The sequence below is a fragment of the Petaurus breviceps genome, unplaced genomic scaffold (genome assembly GCF_028583685.1).
Source record: "Petaurus breviceps papuanus isolate PSGF00001 unplaced genomic scaffold, PetGlider_PUasm1.0 454, whole genome shotgun sequence".
In the NCBI taxonomy this organism is placed as follows: Eukaryota; Metazoa; Chordata; class Mammalia; order Diprotodontia; family Petauridae; genus Petaurus; species Petaurus breviceps.
The window spans coordinates 2,668,975-2,696,379 of record NW_027186342.1 but is presented as its reverse complement, the minus strand read 5'-3'; the positions used below and the strand labels follow the sequence as shown (position 1 = coordinate 2,696,379).

The window sequence follows — 27,405 nt, the reverse complement described above, 5'->3', positions numbered from 1 at the left end:
AGAGGGGGGGGGAGGGGAGGGGAGAAACTCCCAGTACCCTGAGGCTTGAAGAGGGTAAGCCATTCTGTCCTGCCCTCCTCCTCTTCTTCCTCCTCCTCCTCCTCCTTTTCTTCCTTCTTCCTCCTCCTCTCTCCCTCCCCCTCCTCCTCCTCTTCTTCCTCCTCCTCCCTCCCTCCCCCTCCTCCTCTTCCTCCTCCTCCTTCTCCTCCTCCTCCTCCTCCTCCTCCCCTCCCCCCCCTCCTCCCTTCCCCTCCCCTCTCCTCTCCTCTCCTCAGCTAGAGGTGTATTTGGATTGGAGGGAGACACCAGGGAATGACTTCCCCAAACCTGTTGAAGCTTCCTTTTTCCCTGGGAGTTTTGAAAGCAAAGGAACAGGACTGGATGGGGCGCTATTCTGCTCTCCCAAAGCAGGGGCAATGATTAGATGACCGCAACATTCCTCAGGCTGCTCCAGGCTGGTACACGAGGGCAGATCACTAGCGAGGGATGCTTGGGACCCCTTGTGTCCACCGCAGGCCTCCGGCCCTCTGACACCTGCACCCATTTGGGTCACTGGTGTGTGGCTTGAGAGGGGTGCTCGGGCCGGACCACGAGACGGGATGCTGCAGTGAGTTCTCCTGGCTCATGGCATATGGTGAGAAGATGTCTCAGGGAATCCTCGGCTCCTGATTTAAAGGGCTCCGACAGCTTTATGGTGCCTCCTCGAGTGAGCCCCGACGTTAGCCGTTTAACTTTTTAGCGTCGTTTACCGCTTCAGCTCGGGCAGGCCGGCCCCTCGGCCCCAGAGGCAGCAGCACTAAATCAGGACACTCTGAGGCCCCGATAAATAATTTTTACAGGGCACGCAGCCCATAGATCACCAATGGGGGTGGGGGGAGAGAGGCTGAGATATTTCAACCGATTGTCATATGTGACTATCCCACACGTGGCTGGAGCCCTGAACATGGCAGCCAATTGGATAGCTATAGTCACCTTTCGCGGCCCTGTGTGAATGTATGTGTATGCATGTAGATATATGTGCACGTGTGTGTATATATGCACGTGTGCATGGCACTTAGGGCAGAGAAATGTTGCCAAGGAGAACTCCCCCAGTCGGCAGATTAACTAGAAGTCTTTGGCTCAGAAATCCTCTGGTCATTCCCAACATCCTCCTTAGCAGAGTGGTTTAGGGATATGGAAGGAGCCAAACACTTAAGAGCCTGAAGGGAAATTAGAGTTGGCAAAATATGATGGAGAGGAAAAAGAGTCACCAGGCATCTTAGAGTCAGGAAATCTGGATCTGAAAGCTAACTCTCACACTCTAGAATTATATGACCTTGGACAAGTGATTTAAACCTCTGGCCTTCAGGGTCCTCATTTGTAAACTGGGACTACTTCCTCCTTTTCAAGAACAGTACCTTTTCAAACCTTAACACTAGGTAAGTGAGAGGGATCAGGGATAATCTGATCTGATTTAAATCGATTAAAGGAATTTGGAAAAGGGAGAATTGGGTGTGTCAGGCAGTGTGTGTGTATGTGTGGGGGGGAGCAGTTGGGGAGAAAGAAATGAATTAACTTCATGTCTTCAGAGGGACAATTTCCACAAAATCTCTGAGCAGGAAGGGATCTGTAGATCCCTTACAGAGGCCATGTAGTGGAACCCTTACTTGGAAAAAACATTCCTTCCCTACCGTCCCTGACAAATGGTCATCTGGTGCTGGAATGCTACCAGTGAGGCTATTTCTGAATAGCTCCAATGGTAAACCAACTGTTCTTTGAGTGGGACCATGGGTTAAAAGTGGAACAGGAAGGAGTGAGGTTGGAAGCCTTGAATAGAGCTTAGCTTACACGTGGTGATTTCTCTTTAAGACCCTCAGTCACATCTAGGCATCTCTTGATCTCGTTGGAACCAGCAAGCTGGGAGTCCTCACCTTCACTATGTTTGTCTCGAAGAATAATGAAGGGCCTCAGAAGTGGAGAAGGAGAGATATAGGAGGCTGGAACTGGACACCAAGAAAGACAGAGACCAGGGTCAAAAGGAAGACAGATGAATGGAGAGAGGCAGAGAGAGAGAGGGAGATGGGATTCAAAGATCGGTAGAGAGAAGAGAGGATAGATGAATGAGGCCACACAGAAAGGAAGTGTATAAAGAAGAACAGAAGGAGAGAAAGGTGGAGAGAGAGTATGCCTGAGTCAGAGGAATTGACCTATTCCTGCTCTCCTCTGAGGCTTCTGGCTTTGATTGGGTCTAGTGTGTATTGGCAGCAACTTGAATCTGCACTGCCCCTCCCCCACCTCCCCTATGGTGCCCTTGCCCTGTCCCCTCATCTGTAAGATCCTAGGATTTGCAGGGACACTTAATCCATATGGAGCTGATTCATTCCCATCTAAATCATCCCCATGAGCTTCCCTAAGAGCTCTCTGATGTGCCAGCTGCTGTTTCTCTCCCTCAGCGATGTCAGACTGGGGTTTGCCAGTAAACAAACCTCAACCACCATCCATCCATCCTTATGTCTGTCCATCAGCCTAGCCAAGAACATCTATCTTCCCTCCTTCCTCCCCCCCCCCAACCTGTTCCTCTATCTTTCAGTCCATCCATCCATCCTTTCTCTCATGTGCCCATTCACTTAGCCCTCCACTGGCTGCATCTAGAATTTTAGAAGCCTTAAACTGGGTGGGTCCTTGAGAGGTTATCTCAGCCATCATCATTCCCCACTCCCTCTATCCGCTGCCACCCCAGATGCATGGGTTTCTTCTACACATATAGCTTTCCTAGGGAGATGGCTTTGCAGTCTGCCCTGCTTTCTCATTCTAGTGCCTATCAGCTTTACCTAAAGGTAAAGCTTATGTTTAACCTACATGAGAGGATGTGTGAGATTGAGAATATAGATTGAGAAATTGTTGAAGCTGGGAGGGACCTCGGAGGTCATCTTACTTAGGGATCCGAAAGCTACAAAAGCAGGTGGCAGAGTAGAGTTGGTCCTCAGGCCAAGGCTTGCCGACCCCTGATCTATCTAGTCCCGTCCTCTCATCTTACAGGTGAGGAAACTGAGGCACTGAGAAGTTAGAAGTGACTTGCCCAAGATCACTCACCTAGACTATGACTGTGTTGGGCTCAGGTCACCTAACTCATAGCCTAGTGATCTCTCCCTGGTAGCATGACTTGTGAATGCATATGTAATGGTGTCATGCCTTATACATTGTAGCCTCCTACATGCCCCCCACAAAGTGAAGTATATTTCACTGTAGGAGGTACTTGATTGGTACCTGGTCATGATCTATTTAAGATAGGATCCATTGTCTCATTACACCTTCTAAGAGGAATTTGAAGCTTGGATAGTCCAGTTAATCCAAGAGGTAGCCATGGTTTCCAACTTTTGTGAGCATGGGGATCCCTTTTTAAACTCAGGGGCCTCCCTCTCTGATAATGTTTGTATTATTTGAATCTGTTCATTGAGAATGAATATGGTGACATTTGGTGTCCATATGATTTTCTGACTCCTTACAATGTTTGTGGTCTTCACAAGGGTCTTTGACCCATAAGTTGGAACCATTGAGCTAGAAAAATCCCAGTGGCTGTCCTCTTGCCTTCTTCTGCCAGTCTGGGCAGTTGAAGGGGGCATCTCTAGGGAGGTGTTTTTGGAATTGAGAAGATCTTGGTTTGAATCTGCTGAATCACTTGGTGGCTGTGTAGCCTTTACTACTACTACCAATAATGAGCATTTCTATAGAGCTTTCAGTTTTGCAAAACACTTTACCAATAGTATCTCATTCAACACTCTCATCAACCCTAGGAGGTAGGTGCTATTATAGTCCCACTTTACAGATGGCAGGCATCACTAGGCTGGCAGGCATTAAATGATTTACCTAGGAAGTATCAGATGTGGTGTTTGAACTCTGGTCTTCCTGAATCCAAGGCCACTGTACCCCCAGCTGACCCTCAGAGCTTCAGTTTGTCCATTTGTAAAATATAGATATAAATACTCCCACTCCCTACCCCATAGGGTTGTTATGAGGGGCAGGCAACAAAATCAGTGATTTGTCTATACAAGGAATGCTCTCAACTGATCAGTCTGTGGCTTAGAAGTTAATACCTAGATAGTTGCTGGAGGTACACAGAGGTTAAGTGACTTATCCACAGTCACAAAACTCATAAGAAACAGAAGCAGGATTTGCACTCAAGTCTTTCTGCCTGCAAGTGTATCATTGTACCATATTACCTCACTTTTGATTACTAGTATTGTGGGGGGGAAACACTGTAACTCTTAAAGCAATATGGAAATGAATTATTATTATTATTATTATTATTGGCAGCTAGGTGGCACAGTGGATAGTGGGCTTGGAATCAGAAAGACTCATCTTCATGAGTTCAAATCTGACCTCAGATACTTAATAGCTGTGTGACCCTGGGCAAGTCAGTTAACCCTATTGGCCTCAGTTTCCAAATATGTAAAAATGAGCTAGAGAAGGAAATGACAAACTACTCCAGTATCTTTGCCAAAAAACCCCAAATAGCGTCATGAATAGTCAGACATGTCTGAAGTCACAGCAACAGCAGCTCCACCTCCATCACCTTCCCAATGGCCTCCTTCATGCAGGGTAGCCATGTAATATCTGCCAAGTCTTTGAGGTTTGGTATCTAAGGGAACTCTGAGGTAGAACTGGGGAGTCCTGCCATGGAAGACCAGGGCAAGCACACTCTCATGCTATCCCCATAGAGCTCACCACCCTGAAGGCAATTCCAAGATAAAGGAACAGATGATCCATTTTCTCCTTTATGCAGCAAATGGGAGGTAGGGGAAGGGAAAATGAAGAGGGGTGGTCTGTCATCCAGATCAATATCTCCCTACCTCAGGGTTTAGTCCTAAGCAAAACCAACTCCAAGGATGTACCTTTTATAGCAGCAAAGAATCAGTATCAGAAACTGAGGAAGTATCTATCACTTGAGGAATAACTGAATAAGCCAGGGTATATTAATATTATAGTATTATGTTATACTATATTATATATAATATATTAACATTACACTAAGAGAATGGTTTCAGAGAAACCTGGGGAAACTTGTATGAACTGATGCAAAGTGAAGGGAGCAGAACCAGAGCAATCTATACAGTGACAACAAAAAGGTAAAGACAAACAACTTTGAAAGACTAAGAATTTCTTTCTTTTTTTTTTCTTTTTGGAGGGCAATTGGAGTTAAGTGACTTGCCCAAGGCCACAAGGCTAGTTTGTGTGTGTGTGTGTGTTAAGTATCTGCACCCGGACTTGAACTCAGGTTTTCCTGACTCCAGGGCCAATGCTCTATTCACTGAGCCACCTAGCCTCCCCAAAGACTTAGAATTTCTGATCGGCATAGTGGCCAACTAGGACTCTTCCCTCTCTGACTGCCCTTTTTCTTCAACCTTTTTCTGGTGGTGGTACAATAGTAGAAGGTATTGGTGGGGGCAGGTGGAAATCATAGGCTTCAGAGTTGGAAGGGCTCTGAGAGAGCATCCTTTCATTGTCAAGAGGAAGAAATTGAGGCCCATTACTTCCCCAGTGTAGCCAGGCCAGGATTCAAAGTCAAGGCTTTGTCTCCAAACCAATGTGCTTTCTTCTACAGGAATAGATCATGGGCTTCCTTAAGGGATTGTTTCCTCAATCCCCAAGCCAGCTTTTCAGCTGTGTGACTGTGAGTAAGACACTTCACCTTTCTGAACCTTGGTTTCCTCATTTGTACAATGAGAATAGTAATACTGGAATGACCTACCTCACAGAGGTGTTCAAAAGAAAACACTTTTCCAGCCTTAAAGTGTTATAGAACTATAAGCTATTTAAAAACAATTATTAGACTAAGAATATTAAAGCTGGAAAGGACCTTACAAATAATCTATTCCACCCCCACCCCAACTATACCCATTTTACAGATGAGAAAACTCACTTCCAGTGGAGGTGATTTGCCTAAATTGACACAATTGATTGTGTCAGAGATCTGTACAATCTGCTTCACAGGGTTGTTAAAAAAAAAGGATCAAATGAGATGATGCTTGTGAAAAGTACTTTGTACAATGGTATTGTGTGGTATATCTTATTTACTACATATACAAGCTATTCTTACTAAGCTATGGGACCGGAGTAGTCACTGAGGGCGGAAAGGACAGAATACAATGAGCTTGTGGAGATCATTTGGGTCCATTGAGAAATCTGGTCCATTACTATACACTCCCTAGATTTGGGGTGATTTGGGGAGATTCTGCACAGGTAGGCTGTGTATTTCAGGATGGACACTGGCAAACCAAAGTCTACATAGAAGAGAATGATCTCTTCTAGAATGAGAGAATTGGAGACTGTGCCATCTGGGGATCCATTGGAGACACTGGACATGATTAGTCTGGAGGAGGTGAGAGCTGTTTCCAGTTATTTAAAGGGGTGTTGTGTAGGAGAGAGATCAGATTTTCTCTGCTTGGCTCCAGAAGGTTGAGCTAGGAGCAAGGGCTACAATTTGTAGTGAAGCATATTTCAGCTCTAAAAATGTAGCACTCCCTATGGGAGAACCTCCTCAACTTGCATTCACAAGTTGTGTACCCAGGGGGCAACCACCTAGGTTCAAGATACCTTGTGGATCTGTACTTTTTCAATCGTAGGTCATTAGCCATTACCTTTACTCTAGTTAGCCAGAGGACACAATTAGTACAAGGCAAAGTCATTTACTGAAATGAAATGTAGAAGCAAACATGCTTTCATCAATGTAAGGTACACTCTCCAATAACAACACAAAATATCAGTGGGAAGAGTGGATTTACATAGTTCCCAAACAAAGCAGCACAAGCATAGGGAATTCATGTGACCAAAGGCAGTTCACACTCCTGGTGCTTCAGGGCCCCAAATGTCTTCTCATGATGTCCTTATGAAGTTTCTGGAAGGGCACGGCATCTTTGTTGGGTGAGTCACTCCTGTGAGCTCCCTGAAGTTCACTTCTTACTGAGTTTGCCATTTTGATTATAAAGTCCTATCTCAAGCTTTGGGATTAGCTGAAATTCTGGCCCAAGGTATTCTTTTTTTTTTCTTTTTGGAGGGCAATTGGGGTTAAGTGACTTGCCCAAAGTCACATGGCTAGTAAGTGTGTCAAGTGTCTGAGGCCAAATTTGAACTCAGGTCCTCCTGACTCCAGGGCTGGTGCTCTATTCACTGTGCCACCTAGCTGCCCCTAGCCCAAGGTATTCTTGCTGAAAGTAAGAGCATCTATTCTAGGGCGAGCCTGCCTTCTCTCAAGCAAGAGCCCAGTTCCTGGACTTTTTCTCCCCTTATGAACTTGATTTGATTATGCAGATGTATCCTTCCCTCCTGAGGACACCATCTGGTTCTACCACTGTAAGATTCTACCTTCCCTCTGAAACCCCCCAACTCCTCTCTTCCTATTTCCCTGTTTCTCTCTTCAATGTATTTCTATACCAAACTCTGTGTTTATGTGCTCAAACCTTTGCCCAGTTCAAATGAGTGAGGTTCATGAGATACTCCCTCTCCTTATCCCTTTCTTTCTGTTTGTATATCCCTCTCATCACCCTAATTATGTGAAAATAGTAAGTTCCTTCCACTTCTTCATTATTTTTTCCTTAGTCTTTACTCTCTAGAAGTGAGTCACTCACTGTAAGATTTTGAAGGGACATTTGTCTCTTCCTTCTGTTGTAGAATGTAAGGGTTTCATCATCATGCAGCCCCTTCCAATTGCTCACATGTCTAGGGTTCTTTTGTCTCCTGTGTTTACATTTCAAAGATTCTTCCTAGCTCTGGTCTTTTTATCTGGAATGCTTCAAAATCCTATTTTGTTAAAAGTTCTTTTTTTTTTTTTACCCTGCAGGATTATATTTATTTTTCAGGGTAAGTTATTTTTGTAGTAAAACTCGGTTTCTGAAATATCTTATTCTTTTTTTTTCTCTACTATAGTAGTTGAAGCCTACTCTTATGTGTTGTTGGCTATGGTTCCTTAGTACTTGAACCTTTTTTTTCTCCATTTGCTAGCAGCATTTTTTCCTTTTACTTGGAAACTCTAGATTTGGGGGATTGGACAGTGCTGGGTATTCTCAGTTGGAGGATTCTTTTAGGAGGTAATCATTAGATTCTTTCTATTTTCACTTTGCTCTCTCATTGACATTGTTCTGGTTAATTTTCTTTTATAATATATTGAAATATGGTATCTAAATTCTTTTATTTGACCAGGGTTTTCAGGAAGTCTTTGTCTTTAAATGGTCTTTCCTTGACCTATTTGCCATATCAGTTGCTTTTGATACTAGATACTTTAGATTTTTTAAAACTACTTTTTCAGTCTTTGATTTTGTTATAGCATTTCTTTTTCTCTTTCTTTCTTTTTTTTTTTCCTGGAGGGGGGAAGGCAATTGGGGTTAAGTGACTTGCCCAAGGTCACAAGGCTAATTTTGTGTTAAGTGTCTGAGGTCGGATTTAAACTCAGGTTCTTCTGACTCCAGGGCCGGTGCTCTATTCACTGCATCACCTAGCTACCCCTGTTATAGCATTTCTTGTTTCATGGTGTTCATTGATTTGCTCTGTTCTATTTTTTTAGGGAGTCTGCTCCTTGAACAAGATTTTCTACCCTTTGTTCTAAGCTACTTATTTTCCTTCCATTTCTTCCTCCTCCCCAAGTTCTAATTTCACTTTTTATCTCTTGCTTCATTTCTTTCAGCAACTCTTGGGAGTCCTTGTGGTTAATTCCTCCAAGTCTCTGCTTGTACTTGTAGGAATTACTCTCATCTTTCAGATTTATCTCTTGATTGACTTAATTTCTACTATTTCTTCATTGTGTTTGGCGTTTTCTCTTCTTTATTCCTTTGTCCTACCATAATTTTTGGAATAGTATTTAGTGCTAGGACCAGATTCTGCTCCCTATTGAACTATTGGACAGGGTTAAGTCTCTTCTTGGCCCTGGTTCTTATGTCTTTGGAAGTTACTTCTTCTATAAGAATTCCTGGCTTCTGGCACTGTCTCTTGGTTATCTAGCATAGGTTTTGGCTTCTTCTCTGTCTCTTCTTCCTTGTATAAACCTCAACTGGGAGTAGGCTCTCCTTCTCTGCTGTGACTGTGACAGGCCCTAACTAGATATCATAGATTATGTTGGTTGCATAGGTTCTTGATGCTGGGGCTCCTCTGATATGACTGTTTTCCCTGTTTTTTTTTTTTAAAGCAATTGGGGTTAAGTAACTTGTTCAAGGTTACATGGCCAGTTATTTCTGGGTGTGGTGCTGAGTATCGGAGCCCAGATTTGATCCCCAGGTCATCCTGACACTGGGGCTGGTGCTCTTACTCGCTGTGCTACCTGGCCTCCCCTAAGCAATTGGGGTTAAGTAACTTGCTCAAGGTTACACGGCCAGGTGTTTCTGGGTGGGTGCTAAGTGTCTGAGCCCGGAATTTGATCCCCTGGTCGTCCTGACACTGGGGCTGGTGCTCTTACTCGCTGTGCTACCTGGCTGTCCCTCCCTGTTTTTTTTTTTGCAGTGGTTTTGGTAGGGGTTCAGTTTCAGGCTTCTTGTAGTGTGTCCTAGATGTAGACTCTCTAAATACTGTGTTGCTCCTGTCTCCTGCCCAGGGCTCCAACATAAGTAACTGGGAACAATAGTTCTGAGGGCTAGCTTGGCCTTTTGGTGGGTTTCTAGCATAGTTGTTGCTGAGGGCTGCCCTTTGAACCTCTTAGAAGGTAGCAGGTGAGCACATACTGCCTGGCCCTGCCTCTTTGTCCTATAAGCTAAGGGGACTAGCTCTGTCTTCTGCTGCTCCACAGGCCAGACTAAAATCCCACTAGTTTTAGGTCCCAGCTTTGTGGAGCTGCTTCCTCTTCGTCTGCCTGTCTCTGTTCAGAATGCCTGCAGGCTTCTGGTAGTCTTCTTCTGCAGTCTTGGACTGGGGAGAACAGTTTACTGATATTTCTCTGGTTTTCTTTATCATTCTTCCTTCTGGAGTGGTTTTTTTTTTAGAATTTTGTTGGTGTGTTTGTGAGAGAGCTGGATTTCTCTAGGACCTTTTCTGTTTCTATCTTAATCAGAGGTTACTAGCTTTCTTTTTATACAGGCCCAAGGCACATGACTGATCCTCTCAGTCAATCATTATAAGTCCCCTATGTGGTATGTTAGTTGCCTTCACCCAGTGGCTGCTGCCCTATATCCTATCAGTTTGACTGAAGAATTATTCCTATACAGAAATTAATGATAATCATAAAAAGAGTCCCAGTATGCATTACAGAATGAGCAGAACAGAATTCAGTAATTTAACTTGTAACCACCATTGCCATCTGCTGAGAGACTGATAGAAAACCCTTATCATGACATCAGATAGTTTTGTAATAGTCCTAATTAGCTATCTTATATTTCACATCTGATGGGCACTGGTTAATCAGCTCTGCTGACCTCTCTCTTGGTGGTGACCCAACTCTTAGACACAAAGGCTTTCTTTAGTAACAGCCACTGCCTCTCCAGTACCTGATGCTGCTAGACTGTGAAATGGCTTCACATTTTGCAGGTTACTTAGGTAGTACCTTTATATTCCTCATATTGTAGGAAAACTCCTAGATACTGTCTTTATGAAGAAAAATTTCATAACAATTAGACCTGTGCAAAAATGACTATCATAGAAGGTAGTAAGTTCCTTATCCTTGGTTGCCCTCAAAGAGAGATGGGATAATTCCTTGCTGTGGACGTTGTACAGAGGATTTCTGTTCAGGTTGGACTAGATTCTACCAGAAATTTCTTCCAACTCAGATTCCATGACCTAGAAGACAAGACCAGGAGAGGGAGCCTCACCCCATGAGACTCTTCCCAGAGACCTTCCCATATTCCCCCTGTTTACCCTGGGCACTTTTCTCTGTTTCCCTTATCCTCTCCCAAGGGAACAGTTTGAGCCTGGAGAAGAAGCAGAGTTCTTCCAGCTGCTGGCCAGCTGTGAGCCTCCTTCCTCACCCGTAACAGAGGCAGAGAAGGTAGACACTAGTTTGAATGTAAAAGTTGAAACTATAGGGAAACTATTAGCAGACTTCTAATACAGGGGGCAAGTGGTTAGGTACCTGGCTCTGGAGATGGATGGATGGGTAGATGCATGGATGGATGAATGGATGGACAGATGGACAGAATGCATCTCAACTCTTTGAGCAGTCCCAAGTTGGAAACATATGGGGCATATAAGACCCAGGCAAGATGAGCGATTAGAGCTGGCAGGAGAGGGGATTGGTTTTAGGGGGAGTCAGAAGAAAGTTCAAGTCAGAAGATGGCTTGACTGGATTAAGGGTCCAGGCTTCTCCTATGATCCCCACCAGGAGACAGGCTGTGAATAGTTCCCTTAGGAACCAGCAGCTGAAAGCTGATCCCCAAATCGTGCATTTCCCGTGGGTTATGCCAGGAAAGGGGAGATGGGAACAGCAGCTCAAGTTTTCCTGGCAGGACATAATCCAGATGGAGTTTTTCTCTCCCACCTCATCCCTTCCATCTAAGCCTCTTTCCACCCTGGCCCTCTCTCCCTACTCTTGACCCCACAGGCACTTTTCACCTCCAATTTAGACACTTCCTAGAAGAACCATCACTTCCCTTTCTCTCACAGACCGTATTTTTGCTCCATTTTCTCAAGTACCTGAGATTTTGCCATCAGTTAGTTACCTGACCTATTCCCCCTACTTCATCATGGGAAAGAAAGAAAAAAGAAAAGGAAAATGGGGAGGGGGGGGGAGGAACTAAGTAGAAGAAAGAAAATTGGATTTGTAGTTCCATGCACTGAATTCAAATCATGACTCTGATCTATGCTGTCTGTGTGGCCTTGGACAAATCACTTTCTTTCTCTGGATCTTAATTTTCTCCACAAAATGAGAGGGTTGACCCCTAAGTTCCTAACCATCTCCAGCTCCTATGAATAACAGAAGCACCATGCTTAGAGTGGGAAAACAAACCAAAACACTGGTGTTAGACTGGGGTCAGATCCCATCTCTGCCTCTTACTACCTCTGTTTCCTCCTCTGTATAATGAAGAGCTTGGACTCAGTGGGCTCCTTCATCCTTTCTATCCCTAAATGTGTGATCTGATGATCCTAAACAGCACTTTCTCCTCTGAACCACCCCCACCCCAATAACAAGCCTTCCTGGACTGCTCTGAGCAAGGCGGATGTTCCCCACCCCCATCCCCAAAGCCTCCACCCATCATTCTTTCCTCTTTTGCTCATGGGGGTTCTCATGGCCTCTCTCTTCACACACCCCACACACTTACCCCAAAAGCATACTTACCCCCGATCCGTGAAATCCATGAAGCAATAACAATAGAAAACAAAATGGAAAAACTTCAGGACTCTGGTCAATACAATAACCAATCTTGGCTCCGAGGAATAAAGGTGAAACATGCATGCCTCCCTCTTCTTGGCAGGGAGTGGGTGGACTGCAGGTGCGGAAGAAGGCATACTTGGTTAGACATATCCAATGTGTTGGTTGCTTGTGGGCATAACTATATTTTATGTACTTAACTATACACCATTCTTGCAAGGAAGCTTTCTATGGGGGAGTCAAAATCTTTAGAAAATGACAGCAAATTTTTTTAAGGCATCATCTAAACATTTTTAAAATGCTTGGCTCAGCTGAATTTGTGGGTTTGTTACCTTAGCTGTTAATATTCATGTCCCTCTTAGGAGAGATGTGCTAGAGTCAGCTCCAGCTGACTCTGGAGAGCCGATTGTCAAATTTTTAGTTCGAGCATTTTACAGAGCGGATTGTTAATTTTTTAGTGTATTTACACCCCAGAAATAAGAGATGACAAATCAGGGCTTGATTTATCATTTAACTGATTGTCCAGACTTAAGAAAGTGTTAATAATGTGGATTAACTTTAAAAGCATGTGGATACATTATCCCCAACCCATAGTCATTATTGAACATTTACTAGCACACCCTGCTCTTAAGTCATGACTTTGAGGAAGCAGTCACTGTGTGTCTGGATCTCTCAGAACAGTTCCCAACACAGGGTCCTATTTAGTGATGCACTTATTACTGCTGAAATTTCCCTGGAGAAACATAGAAAATGAGCCTTCTGCTCCAACAAGTAGTGATTAAAGTTAGACCTCAGAAAGAACTTTCTTAGCCAGAGATACTAATAGGGTCAACAATGGAGTAGAATTGTAGAATCGTCTCCCTGGGGAGATACTTAAAGGATAGAAAAGAGCTGCTTTTGAGAGGAATCGGTGAAGCCCTTGGGCTGATGTTTTAGCCCTTTCAGGCCTGGAGGAAGCCGAAGTCAGGCCTAGATTCTTGGATGGGTTAATTCTCCTTCCCCTCCTTGTCTGGCTCAGAGAAGGAGCTAATTTTTACTGTTAAAAAGAACACTTTAGAGGTCATTCCAGCATATCCTGTCATTGCATAGGTCACAGCTTCACAGAATCAGAGCTAAAAGAGACCTTGGAGGCCATGTAGACAAGTCTAAGCCTCCATTTTGCAGATAAAGAAAATTAGAATCTGACAGAGGAAGTGAGTTGCTTAAGGTAACACAGTCAGGTGGATCTTTCTTGCACTCCCTCATTCCTTGACATTCTTCAAACGTTCTATTTGTTCTGATACTGGACCTTTGCCCTCCTTTTCTATTTCCCAATCTGAGAGTCAGTTTCAGCTGCATCACTGATAAACAAAGGTTGAGTCACTTATCAAGATTCACACAATGGATTGATAGCAAAACTGGGACTGACACCCCTATGTTTCCATTATCTCCTTGCCAAAGGGCTGGGAACCTAAGGGTGAAGCAGACCACCTTTTGTTTTTGAGCAAGAAGAATGATATTGGCTGGAAAAGTGCCAGATCTCTGAGCTATCCCAGAATCCAAATGTGATATGATGGGAACATCCTAGCAGCCAATGACTCCCTAGCTCCATTGCCCCCAGGAATGGGGGTAGGGAGGTATGGTGAAAAATCCACAACTGGGCAACATCTGGATAAAACCACAGTCATGAAAGCACAACATCAAACAAAGGTTTCCAAGGGGCCCCTCACCACAGGCCTGGGTCCAAGAGAAACTGCAGATCTTCCTGCTTTAGGCTTTTAAGTGACATCGAAACCCCTGTAAGCTTGGGGTCTCCTCCTATTCACAGGAGACAGATGTCCCTGAGCAGGGTGGCTTTGATTAGCACTTTGGAGGGGCAGGGGGAAGTGATCTGATACTTCTGGGATAGGGGGTGGTAGTGGCCTGTAATTTAAAGAAGTGAGGCAGCGCCCCAGGGGCTCAACTCTGGGGCCTGGGGCTGGGGGTTGAAGGGACAGGTGGACCCTTTAAGACGTGCTGACTTCAAAGGCAAGTATGGGGCTCTCAGGATGTCTGCGTGCCTGAATGCTTGCTATGAGAGGGTAGTTTGCAGAGAATATAGCTGAACATTATGTGCAGAAGTCAACCTTTCCATCTGAGAACTTCTGGGGAATGTGAGGAGGGGACAGATGTTCATCTTGGAAAGAAGAAAAGGGGAAGATTTTATTTGTTGTGGTTTCCAAAGCTTTGTCCTCTTCTCCTACTTGCAAGTGACCAGTCTGGACCAAAACAGACCGTATTTCAGGCTGACCCCACTACCAAGCACTCCACCATAATAGGGAGGGAGGGAGCTATTAGCAAACTCTTCATCTGGGTACCGAGGAGGGATCAGTTAATACAAAGCATTGCAAACTAGGCTAGAATATGGGTATCAGAGGGGGCATATAGTCAAGACTTAGAGATATTTTTTTAAATTGCCCTTTGCCTAAATCTTCTCTGAGAATGGTTAAAAGAGAGTTTATAATGTGGGCTAAGAGGCAGATGAATGGAGGGTGGCCTCTCCGGGGCTCTTCTAACCCTCAAAATCAGCTAGTGAGACAGGGTCAGGGATGGGGGAAGACAGATGGAGGAAGAGGGAAGATGGGTTGGGAAGACATTTCAAGTGGGTACGGATCCAGGTCTGATCCCCACTTTGCAGCTGTAAAATCTTCCTTGAGGGGATGTATGTGGGGGTACATACACTCAGGATGCTGGCAGATGTCATCACAAAGTTAGACACAGTTGGCCAGCACATCTGGAAAGCACATCTGCCCAATGACCTTGGTGAATTGGAGAAACTCGTGCTTTCTTCTTGGGAGGGCGGATGTAGTTCAGTTGAAGAAAGGACTGGGGTATACATGGCACACTGGGCCTTGTTTCCTCATTGCTCTCCAGGTCCCCAGACATTCTACCTACTGCTGTCCTCCTCTGGCCCCTAGCTTTGACCTTGTTACTTGCCAGGCTCTGGTTAGTCTGACCCTGTGAAGAAATGGGCTATTCTGGTGAACTTCTGGGGCAGAAACTGGCAACATATCACATTAATCTTCAGGTGAGGAAAAGCTTGTATTCTAGCAGTGGGTTATGGCACATACATAATAAACACTATCCAATCTGGGGCTGGGTCTCCTCATCTATAAAATCAAGAAGTTAGATGGTTGATTTCTAAGGCTGTTGCCTGCTATACATCTTATCCTATGAACCTTCCCTGTTAAGACACTCTTTAAATCTAACTATAAGACCAGGGGGTTGGGCTAAATGACCAATAAGGTCCCTTTGCTATAAGTCCTATAAAACAAATGCATAAAATAATGCAAGATGTTATGTGAAGGGGGAGTCTTTATTAGCTGGAAAGATCTGAGAAGGCTTCTAATGTTTGTACATTCTTGATGGATGCCTGGAATTCCCTTTTTCCTCTACTAAGCCTTGCAGGAGATCTATCTTCCCTCAAGGCTCATCTTTGGTGCCACTTCTCTCATAGCCTTCCCTGATCACCGCCCCCTCCCCTCCCTGCCCCACTGGGGTTCTCTTCCCCTTCAAGGGCCCCTAGAGTATTGTCAGGACTTCTCCTTTGCCCCTTCACTCCCTGCCTTGCCTTGCTTTTTCCATGTACACATCCCCACGAATCCAAGCAGGATGTCAGCTCCCTGAGGGCAAGAATTCTTTGGGTTTGTCTCTGTATTCCTAGTACCTGGTACTAGCCCCTGCACATCGTAGATGCCTGAGTTAAATGGAATTGACATTCGAGCTGGGCTTGAAAGCATGGCTAGTAATTCAGTGGGCAGAGAGAGCAAAGGAGGCATTCCAGGACTAAGTGGGCTCAAAGCAAGGGCACTCAGGAATAGGAAAGCAAGGCGTATGTGTAATGAAACTTGAGAGCTGTTTAGGTATGCACTAGGCAGAATATTTCATTAGCTTGTCCTCTGGTGTATAAATAAATTGTAACTTTACTCTCTTCCCTAATAAATAAAATTCTTCTTCCATGTGCTTTTCCTGGGCTATGAGGAGAAGAGGGGGGGGGAGGGCAATGCTCGAGGCATGAGCATCCAAAGCCATGGCATCATCCTGCCATGGGCAGCAGGGATAGGAGCCGGGAGAGGGACAGGTCCAAGGGCTAGATATGGAAGGTAAGTACCAAGCCCAAGACTGGTCCAGATGTGTGACCCTCAAGGCAGGCATCTAGGATGAATAGAAAGCAACGGGGGCTCTGGCCACAGATGAGTAAGACTGATTAATTAAGGCCATGACAGTAGCGGGGATCTTGTCTAGGAGGCCAAGTCCTTACAAACTCAGCCCGTAGAAAGGATTGTATGCTCTGGGAGCTTGTGGCCATCAGCTTCTCAGCTGGAGGAGATCATCCTGACCTCATCTCAATTACTCCTAGACAAGTAAAACTTGGCAATTGACTGAAAGAGGCAATATGGCTCAGTGGAAAGATCGATGACGGCCTGAGTTCAAATCCCATACCTACTACTTAGCTACTTGTGTGACCATAGATAAGTAGACTACTCAACCTCGCTGGTTCTCCTCATTGGTCAAACAGGAGGATGTTGGGTTAGATTGTCTCTGAGGTACCTTCTGGTTTTGGAACCCGTGATCCTGTAAACTTTTTGTTTTTGGAGGAGGGAAAGCAGGGCAGTTGGGCTTAAGTGACTTACACAGCTAGTAAGTGTTAAGTGTCTAAGGCTGGATTTGAACTCAGATCCTTCTGATTCTAGGGCCATTGCTCTATTCACTGTGTCACCTAGCTGCCCTGATCCTATAAACTTTCAAAGCCTTCTAGAAAGGAGGAGATTCTAGGCTTCCTTAGGCACCTCTTCTAAAGCCTTAACTATGCAGTAGAAGGGACACTGGATCTGCACTAGGGGACCTGGTTATGAACCCCCCCTTGCTGCTACTTGTTCCCTGTATATTCATGTCTTCAGGTGTCCTCATCTATAAAATCAGGAGGTTAGAGAGGCAGATTTCTAAGGCCCCTGCCTGCTGTACATCTTTTGAGGTGAACCTATGAACCTTCCCTGTCAGGACACTCTTTAAATCTAACTCTGATTTTTTTTCTTGCTCTCTTGATTAATGCTCTGTAGAGACAGACAGTATTTGGTATGGTGATCCTTCAGAGAGTCGTGGAGCTGAGCCTACATAAGGGATTTATGAGACCTGGGCAGAGTTTGAAAATTGTGCTCCCTGGGAGGGATGGTGCACGGAAGACTTTGAGCCTCTACGGCGACATGTGCCACAGAAGCAGAATTTTCTGGCATTAAAAATTTGTGCAGTTGGGAAGGTGGCTCTGGGTTGTCATCCAAGGCTATACTGGCAGAACACCACATTCAAAGCTTGAACTCAGTCATGTACCATGTATCTGACAAAATCCAGTACTTAGTATGGTATCTGGCACATAGTAGGCACTCAACAAATGTTGACGGAGAGAGGGAAGAAGGAAGGAAGAAAAGAAGGAAGGAAGGAAGGAAGGAGGGAGGTAGAGGAAGAGAGGGAGGGAAGGAGGAAGCATTTATTAAAGACAATTAAATGACAAGCACCCTGCCAAGCACTTTTACAAATATTATCTCCATTTATCCTCACAATATACTATTGTTATCTCCTTTTCACAGCTGAGGATACTGAGGCACAGAGAGGTTAAGTGACTTACCCATAATCACACAGCTAGTTAATATCTGAGGCTGGATTTGAACTCAGGTCTTCCTGACTCTAGGATCATGCACTACCTAAGTGTCTCCTGAATTTACAATCTGTCCTAATTCTGAGTCACTTCTTAAGCACCACTTTATATTCTAACTTACTTCTTTACACTATAATTCTTTTTTTGGGGGGGTGCTTTTTGGAGGGCAATTGGGGTTAAGTGACTTGCCCAAGGTCACACGGCCAGTAAGTGTTAAAGGTCTGAAGCCACATTTGAACTCAGGTCCTCCTGACTCCAGGGCCAGTGCTGTATTCACTGTGCCACCTAGCCGCCCTACACTATAATTCTTATCTCTACAACTAAGCTGTCAGCTCCCGGAGAGCAGGGACCAATGCTGCTATGTTTTCTCCCTTAGTGCTTCATACAGTGGGCTTCCTCCTAGTAAGAGCTAAACAAATGGGGGATTGGGACCAGAACCAGGATTTCATTGATTTAAGACATTCCTGGGAATGGAAATTCCCTCTATCAATGCAAGTAGTCACCTCTGATGTGCTTCATAGATTTAAAGTTGCCTAGAGCAATGAGAGGTTATATAACTTGCCCAAGTTTCCATCATCAGTACGTGTAAGAGTCTTGAGGCCAGGTTTTCTTGAGTTCACAAAGTGAGACCTGGGAAAGACCTTAGCTTAGAAAGGCCAAGGTCTCTCACTGCATCCAGGGTCATTGACGGTCATTCTAACCTGCCACTGGACTCTGATAACCCAGGAGAGAGTGAGGCTGATGACTTTGCACTTCTCTGTCTCACTTAAATCCAATTCACTTGCAAGTCAAAGCATCACCCTCCTGATGCCATTTGGTCCTCTTTGAGAATGAAGGACAAACCACAATTGACTTCAGGGCTAGATATCTATTCAATGCACCACATCCCTCCATGATTACATACTCATATCACGGGATTTAGAGCTGTGGGAGACCTTAGTCCAACCTCCTCATTTTACAGCTGAGGAAACTGAGACCCAGAGAGTTTTAAGGGACTTGCCCAAGGTCACACAGTTGGCAGAGATGGGATTTGAACATAAAGCCTATGTTCTTTCCATTGCATATGCTGATGGCCAGCTTCTCTTGGTGAAATTCTCTCATTCCTGGTTGTCTAGCTCACAGTGTTGGGGGGGGCAGCTCAATTCACCCTCTCCTAGTCTGATAGAAAAATCACAGAACACTAGAATTGAAGGGATCTTAGAGACAATTTGTTTAACTTGCCTGGTTGTACAAATGAGGAGACTGAAGCCCAGAGAGGGCAAATAGCTGGCCCAAGGTAGTTAACTTTCCAAAGGGAAGTAGATTTGCTCTTTTGGAAAGACAAGTCACAGAATATAAGATGATTCTGTGAAAAAAAGCTTTGGCATTGTAGTTAGAGGACATGGATTCAAATCCCAGTTCTCACATCTGCTACCTGTGTGACCTTGGGCAGGTCATTCAACCTTTGGGTTCTTTATCTGTAAAATGAAGGGTTTTGGACCAGAGAACCCCTAAGGTTCCTTCCAGGTCTAAATCCAAAACCTTAGGAAGTTGTACCAGGGCTTAGATAAAGGATCCTTGAAAAGTGGGGTATGAACCCTTTATCTCAAATCAATATTAAAATTTTAGTCCCTTTCTCTGTCCCCTCTCCCATTTCCTGGGTGTTTGGGTCCTTTTAACTCAATGTTCTCCCCAAGTCCAAACTTACTGGTCCATTAATTTCCTAGCACCACTCAGGATTTTATCTCCTTCCTATTTATGTTCTGTCTTCTTCTTAAAGTGTAGGTTCTTAAAGTAACCATCAGTGGCTTCCTATTACCTTTAGAATGAAATTTAATATTTTTTTTCTTTTGAAGTCTTTTATCACCTGATCCCTTCATACCTTTACCCTTCTTGGACATTAGTAACACTGTCCTCCTTGCTGATCCTCACTCCATTTCTCTGACTCACTCTGAGCATTTTCACTGACTAGCCCCATTGCCTGGAATGCCTGGTTTTCCTTTCTCATTTTTGCTTTTTTTGGGGAGGGGCAATTGGGGTTAAGTGACTTGCCCGAGGTCACACGGCTAGGAAGTGTTAAGTGTCTGAGGCCGGATTTGAACTCAGGTCCCCTGACTCCAGGGCCGGGGCTCTATTCACCTCGCAGTCCCTCCTTTCTCATGTTTTCTGCATCATCTCCCTGGTTAGGCTGCGAGCTATTGGAGGGCAGGGGTCATGCCTTTTTTATTTTTCTTTGCATCCCCAGTGCTTATCACAGTTCCAGCACATAGTAGGTGCTTACTAAATGCTTGTTCCTTTCACCACTTAGCCCCCCCCTTTATATTGTATACTTCACATATGAATTCCTTGAGGGTAAGAATCATGTTTTTGCTTTTTTTTTTTGTATATCTCCAATGCTTAGCACAGGGCCTGGCACACAGTAAGTGCTTTTTTCTTTCTGAGGGAGAAGGCAGGGCAATTGGGGTTAAATGAATTGCCCAAGGTCACACAGCTATTAAGTGTTAAGTGTCTGAGGTCAAATTTGAACTCAGGTCCTCCTGACTCCAGGGCTGGTGCTCTATTCACTGTGCCACCTAGCCGCCCCAAGTAAATGGTTTAATAAATTCATGTTGGCTGGACTTGACCCACTCAGGGAAGTGATAGGGTGAGGTGACTTTTGAAATTGACAGAAATGACTACTTGGAAGGGGGCAATACTCATTTAGATGGATAAATTCTGATATATATCTTTTAAAATCAGTCTTGTTGCTTCATAGCTACCCTCTGGCATTATATTATGCCCTACATGATATCAGGATTTAATGCGATGGTGAATGTGACATGATCCAGTGATTACAAGGTTTGGGGCCTATCACCCGGCACCTTGCCCTTGATGTGGAACACATTTATCTCGGTCAAATGAGGGAGTGGAGATGCTGGTGCTATGTTGAAATGGACAGAAGCCACTGGGCAATTGGCACAGGGACCGGGGTAATTCAGGAAGGCCAGCCTGCACTAATGGAGGGTGGAAAGAGACTATGGGTCCTGAGCAAACAAGAATGGCTGTCTATAAAGGGTGATTTTCCAGCCTTCCACTCCTCTCTGCCCCCATCAATGTAACCACTGAACTAACCTGGAACTCAGGAAAGGCCAGGGCTACAGTGCCCTCAGTGGGTGGATGGGAGGTAAGGGGTAGAGGGTATTTAGAGTCTTGTCCATAATCTCTTGCTGCCTACTTGACAAAAACTGTTACTGACTTCTGTCTAGTGCAGCAGTTCTCAAACTTTTTGGTCCCATGATTCCTTTACACTCATAAAAATTGTTTTGTATGTTCCCAAGAGCTTTTTTTCGTATGGGTTTGATCCATTGATATTTGATGTCTTAAAAATTAAAACATCTTAATATTTTCATGAAAAAAATTTTTTCCTCTATGAGCCCTTGGGTCCCCTTGACTACCTTTGAAAACCACTGGTCTAATGGGTAGGAGGCCCTTAGCAAAAATTATTTAGCATGTGACCAGGGAATTATAAAAAAAACTATCTCTAAATCTGTAAATGGTTATTTCTCTGAGGTAGGAGGGGATGGTATCTTTCCCTGAACTTGTGATGTTTTCCTCTCTCCACTGAAGACAGATCCTGAGGAAATAAGTGGGTGCTCTAATTCAAGTTTTTATATCATGTTAAGGTTTAGAAGGGGGCAGCTAGATAGGGCAGTGGATAGAGTGCCAGGCCTGGAGTCAGGAAGACTAATTTTCCTGAATTCAAATCCAGCCTCAGACTCTTACTAGCTGTGTGACCCTGGACAAATCACTTAACACTGTCTGCCTCAGTTTCCTTATTTGTAAAATGAGCCAGAGAGGGAAATAGCAAACCACTCTAGCATCCCGGCTAAGAAAACCCCAAATGACGTCAAGAAGAGTTGGACATGACTGAACAACAGAAAGGTTTAGAAGGTAATTCGCACAAAATCACCTTGTGAGGTCATTAGTACAGGTATAATTATTTCTATTTTACAGATGAAAAAACTAAGACTAGTATCAAAGCCAGGACTCATTCTGAGGCCAGTACTCTGTTCTATACCACATCAAGAAGGATTAAGATTGACTCTCAGGTACTTCCACAAGACTGGAACTCTGGTATCCTACCCACCCCCACCACCCCTTTAAAGAGGCTCCCATATGCCTGGGTTTGGATATTTTGTTTAAATGCTTGATCCAGAGGTTGGGGAAGGGATAGGATGACCTCCAGTATCCTCCTAGTTACAGACAGAATGCTGCTTAGAAGTCTTGGACAGAAGACCATGTAACAAATCAGTAATTCATTAGGAGCCAAGATCCCTTTTCCCACCCTTTATAGCCCCAATGACTCAGAGCCAAACTCTGGCAAGGGGCTTCCTGGTGGTTTTAATTAGACAATTAATTTTTTATTGGTCGTTTGATTTCCTGAGCGAATTTTTCTCTCCCTCATCTCCTCCTCCTCCCCTCTCTCCCCCTCCCTCTGCTTCCCCCCTCCTCCTTCCCACCTGTCTCCCAGCTGTGAAGAACCAAGGAGAGAAAAGGGGACCCAGGGAGGGTGGGGAGAAAAAATCCCCAATGCCTTTGAACTAACTCTGGAGAGTAGTGGGGAGGGGGAATTCAAGAGGAGGCCAGGCCAGGGTAGTTCTCCTCTGTAGACTTCTGAACCAGTATTGACCACCCCCAGGTGATACCTGGGCTTCTGGGAACCCCCCAAAGATACTATCAATGACTCCCCCCATCCCCCCAAGCCAGCTGGCTAATTAGTAACACAGGGTGGGAGTGGGGCCTGGGGAAAGTGCATCAGAATACATTAGTGGTATTTCTGTGGTTAATCCTGGCCGTGCTGGAAGGCTGTTTACCCTCTGCCCAGGGATTAGGAGCCTGTTTGAGTTAGAAGGGCAGAGAGAGGCCACGGCTTTCGTCCTGGATCCCACCTGCTCTTAGGAGCTGGGGGTGGGGGAGCAGGGGAGAGGGGAGAAGAAGGAATAGGAGGGAGTAGGGAGGCTGAGTGCCTGAGCCAGCAGAAAAAAAAGTGAGAGAAACCTGTCTCCAGTCTGCCTCTTCTCATTGATCTCTGACTGCCAAGCACTCAGAGAGGCTTTTGATTCTTGATCCTGACCTCTCTACACCCCTAATTCCCTAAATCAGCCCGGCTCCTGGGTTTGGGGGAAGGGGGGCAGCATATCTGGAGAGTGAGTTTATTCCCAGGTTGACAGCCAGCCTTCTGCAGAAGGGACCCTACAGGCCCCATGTTTGGGGAAGAGGGCTCAATCAATCAACAAGTGAGGCCTCCTTGCCCTTCCTCCAGCAAGATGCTCCATGCATTTTCACCGGCTGGCCCCCATGCCTGGAATTCTCTCCCCATCTCTATCATCTGGCTTTTCCGACTTCCTTTGAGCATTTTCCACAAGAAGCCTTTCCCAATTCCCCCTTAATGAGAGTGGCTTTTCTAAGATTATTTCCAAGTTAGCATGTAGATAGTTTCTTTTTTTTTTATAAATGTTAGCTGCATTTTGTTTCCCCCCTCAGACTAATAGTAGGGACTGGTTTTGGTCTTTTGAAAAATCTCAATGTTTAGCACAGTGTTTGGGGAAAAAAGGTACTTAGTAAATGTTGTTGACTCGACTTATTAAAAATACCTATTATGTGTCAGGTACTAAGACAAAAGGGAAATTGTGTCTCCCTTCTGATGATGAAGACGGCATGTACATACATTGGAATATACTAGATGTCTACAAATTAAATACAAGGTAACTTAGGAAATGAAAGCTTTAGTTAGTGGGAGTAGTAAAAGCCTGCTGTGAGAGCCTCCTACAGCAGATGGCGCTAGAGCTGAGTGTTGAAGGAAATTTTAGATTACAGAAGGTGAGGAAAGAACATTCTAGTTAGGCTAGGGCAAAAGGCAGAGTAAGAGAAATGGAGAATCATATATGAGGGACAACAAATAATCTAGAATGGCACTGAGGGGAATAAGTAGACTAGAAAGATAGGAAGGGACCTGGTGGTGAAGAGCTTTAAATGGCAAATAATTTGATCCTAGTGGTAATAGGGAGCCACTTTAGTTTATAGAGTAAGAGTGTGACACGATCAGACCAGCACTCTAAGAAAACAATTTTGACAAGAATATGGAATATGGAGAAAGATATGGCAGAGAGATGAAATGAAGGGCTATCCCAATAGTCCATGCTAGAGGTGATTAGGGTCTGAACTAGGATGGTAAAACTCTGAATAGAGAGAAGGGAGCATATCTGATAGAAATAAGATCTGGCAACTTATTAAATATATGGAGTGATGTTGAGGATGATACCAAAGTTTTGAACCTGAATAACTGAAAAGATGATAATGCCCTCAACAGTAATAGGAAAGTTTGGAAGAAGGTATATTTTGGAGGAAAAACAATGAATTCTGTCCACTTCAGCTCTGTAAGCCTCAGTCTCCTCATCTATAAAATGGAGATAATAGCACCCACCTCCAAAGGTTGTTGTGGTGATAAAAATGAAAAGCGATAAATATGTAAAATGCTTTGTAAACCTTCAAGCACTACATACATGCTACCAGTTATTACTATTATCATTAGACATGTGTCAAAATGCCTATGAAAAATCCAGTTCAAAATGTCTACTAGGTAATTTGTGATTCAGACCTGCAGTAAAGAGAGAAACTTGTGCTGAATATATTAATCCAGGAGTTATCTTCATAGCCTTGATGATTGAACCCAGGGGTGTAGATAAGGTCACTGAATGTGAGAGTATAAAGAAGAGAGAAATGGGTCTAGGAGAGAGAGCTTTGATGACATAGGTGATGGCCAAAGCAAAGGAAACTGAGAAGGAACAGTTAGCAGGGCAGAAAAAAAAAACCAAGAGAAAGTAGTATCCCAGAATGCAAAGCATGGTCAGAAGGGTCAAGTGCCACAGGAAAGTCATTGAGAATGAGGACTGAGAAAAGATCACTTGGTGACTTTGGAGAGAGCAGTTTCAAGTGAGTGACAAGTCTGGAAACCATCTTCCAGGGGTTAAGAAGAGAGAAAGAGAAAAGGGAGCGAGAGTACCAAGTACAGGTAGTTTTTTAATATTTCTTTTGGAAGGGGAAGGCAAGGCAATTGGGGTTAAGTGACTTGCCCAAGGTCACACAGCTAGTTAAATGTCAAGTGTCTGAAACTGGATTTGAACTCAGATCCTTCCTGATTTCAAGGTCAGTGCTCTATCCACCTCACCACCTAGCTTTCCCATACAGGTGGCTTTCTTAAGGATTTTAGCTGAAGAAAAGGGTAGAGAGATAGAACGATAGTTAACATGGATGGCCAGATCTTGTGAGGGCTGGTTTGTTTGGTCATGGATGTGGATGTGTTAGCTACATTAGAGCAAAATGATCTCAGTCACACGTTGTGAAGCAGCCAGAGGGGAAACCTGCTTGTGCCTGGTCTACAACTAAGGCCTTTCCTCTGGCTCTGATTGAAGCCGCCTACTTGTTGGGCAAAAACTGAGTGAAATTTCATCCCTCTGGTTTGAAAATATAAAAGTTTTAACATATTCATCTGTCTTTATAGTCCCTTTCCTGTACACACTTTGGCTTGTGTCTGGTAGAATTGACTGCAATTGAGTCTTAAAATTCATTGTATTTAGCACTCCATTTATGTCTTCCACAAGTGGAATTGTGAGTCATTGTAAATATCATTGTAGATAACTGAGATATACTAATGTTTATTTATGGATGAAGGTGACTGGGGCAGGTTTGTATACAGCAGGGAAGGAACCAATAGGGAAAGATGGAAGATGAGAGAGGGGATACTAGTGGGGCCAATCTATTAAGGGAAATTGGAGGGGATGGGATCAAAACTACATGTAAGAAAAAAGGACTACCTTTTCATCAGAAACAGGAGTAAAGGAGGAAAAAACAGGGAATTATGTCAAAGTTTTATGAATTGAGAAGGGGAGAAAAGGGAGCTCATAGTGGATGGCCTTAATTTTCTCTATGAGAAAGGCAAAGTCCTAAAACTGGAAGGTAGGGGAAGGGGGTACTACGGGATGCTTAAGGCAAGAGAAAAGAAGGTCTGGAGCAGCCACTGTAGTGAGTGGGATAGAGAATCAGTTAAGGAGGAGTAAGATTTCCTTGTTGTAGTGAGGGCTCAGATGAGATTAAATAGCATAAATTTGTGGTGAACCCAGCCTGAATGGTTGTGTGATTTCCTTCAGCTCCATCCAGCAGAATGTTCATAGGAGCAGAGGAAGATGAAGGTAGGCTTCATCAAGGTTGGGGCTTTGCAAGGCAAAGCCTTGAGTGGCATTAGGGCAAAATGTTTGAGAGGAGAGTAAAACTGGTTTGCCAAGGATTCAAGATTGGAAAGGAGGTTTCGTAGAATCGGAATGGGGTTGGGGGTGTGGTGGCCTGGAAAAGAATGTATGTGTAGAGAGGAAATTGAGGTCACAATGAGATGGAAGAATAGGTTTAGAAAGAGTAAGGCATAAAAATAGAATGAGAAGCTATAGTCAGATAAAAGAAATTGAGTTCCTGACCACAGAAGTAAGACTCCTGTCCCCTTTGTGTAGCTTAGGTGGAGTGGAGGAATAGGTCACGGGAATTGAGTAGATAAGGCATTGGGAAATTAATGTGTTTGCAGGCACACCAATATCTATGTGGAAGTCTCCTTGTAAGAGCACACGGTTGAAGTTGACAGGAAGTCTGAGCCAGGCACTGAATGTGTTGAGAAAGGATGAACACTGTCCTGGGAATTGGTAGATCCTGTCACTGGGATCTGGTTTGGGTGATACATCTAGATACAGTGAAATCAGAGGAGGAGTTACTAATTACTGGTAGTAGAGAAAGACTCTGGAAGTGGCTACCAGGGGCAGGAAGTACTCCTGCTTCCTTTCTAGGACCAGCAAACTGGGAGAGGGGGCAGTGTGAGAGAACATTCAACCAGTACCAGAGAGGATGTCGTCAGATGCAATGTCATCTGGGGAAGCTAGGAGGACCATGAGAAGAAAAGACGAGAAATTTGATTATACAGAAGTACAGTAAAAGGACAGAGTTGGATTGGGATGTAGTAGGGGAAAAATGAGGTGGGTAAGGGTGACAAATAGGCACCTGGGATGAGAAATGGGCAAGATCTCATCTAGGCACATCTCTTCCCAACTCCTGAAGAGAGGAAAAGATGAGAGGTCTTGATTAATAAACATCTGTTAATCAATCAATCAATAAACATTTATTAAGGGTCCATTGTGTGCCAGGCATTGTGCTAAGCACTGGAGATACAAACGGTAGGAAGGTCAGAGTCCAGAAAGTAGGTCTGGGAGATTTGTATTAATTGATGCTGGGTGAAATGAGAACCAAAAGAACAAAATAAACAATGACTCCAACACTGTAAATGAAAAGATCACTGAGGAAGGAAGGAAGGAAAGAAGGAGGGAAGGAAGGGAGGGAGGGAGGGAGGAAGGAAAGAAGGAAGGAAGGAAGGGAGGGAGGGAGGGAGGAAGGATGGAAGGAAAGAAGGAAGGAGGGAAGG

The 27,405-nt window shown here is 44.3% G+C and overlaps 2 long non-coding RNA genes across 3 annotated transcripts in view; one reads left to right on the top strand and one right to left on the bottom strand.

The window, feature by feature from the left end:
- LOC138171667 (uncharacterized) overlaps positions 1-27,405 on the top strand; it is a 132,963-nt gene that overhangs the window by 64,018 nt on the left and 41,540 nt on the right. The window lies entirely within an intron of this gene.
- LOC138171669 (uncharacterized) overlaps positions 5,229-27,405 on the bottom strand; it is a 201,875-nt gene continuing 179,698 nt past the window's right edge. For both annotated transcript variants that reach the window (XR_011170937.1, XR_011170936.1), the window contains 2 exons: positions 12,227-12,374; positions 5,229-10,731 (listed from right to left, as the gene is read on the bottom strand). This is a non-coding gene — a long non-coding RNA (uncharacterized lncRNA). The remainder of the gene's footprint in view (positions 10,732-12,226; positions 12,375-27,405) is intronic.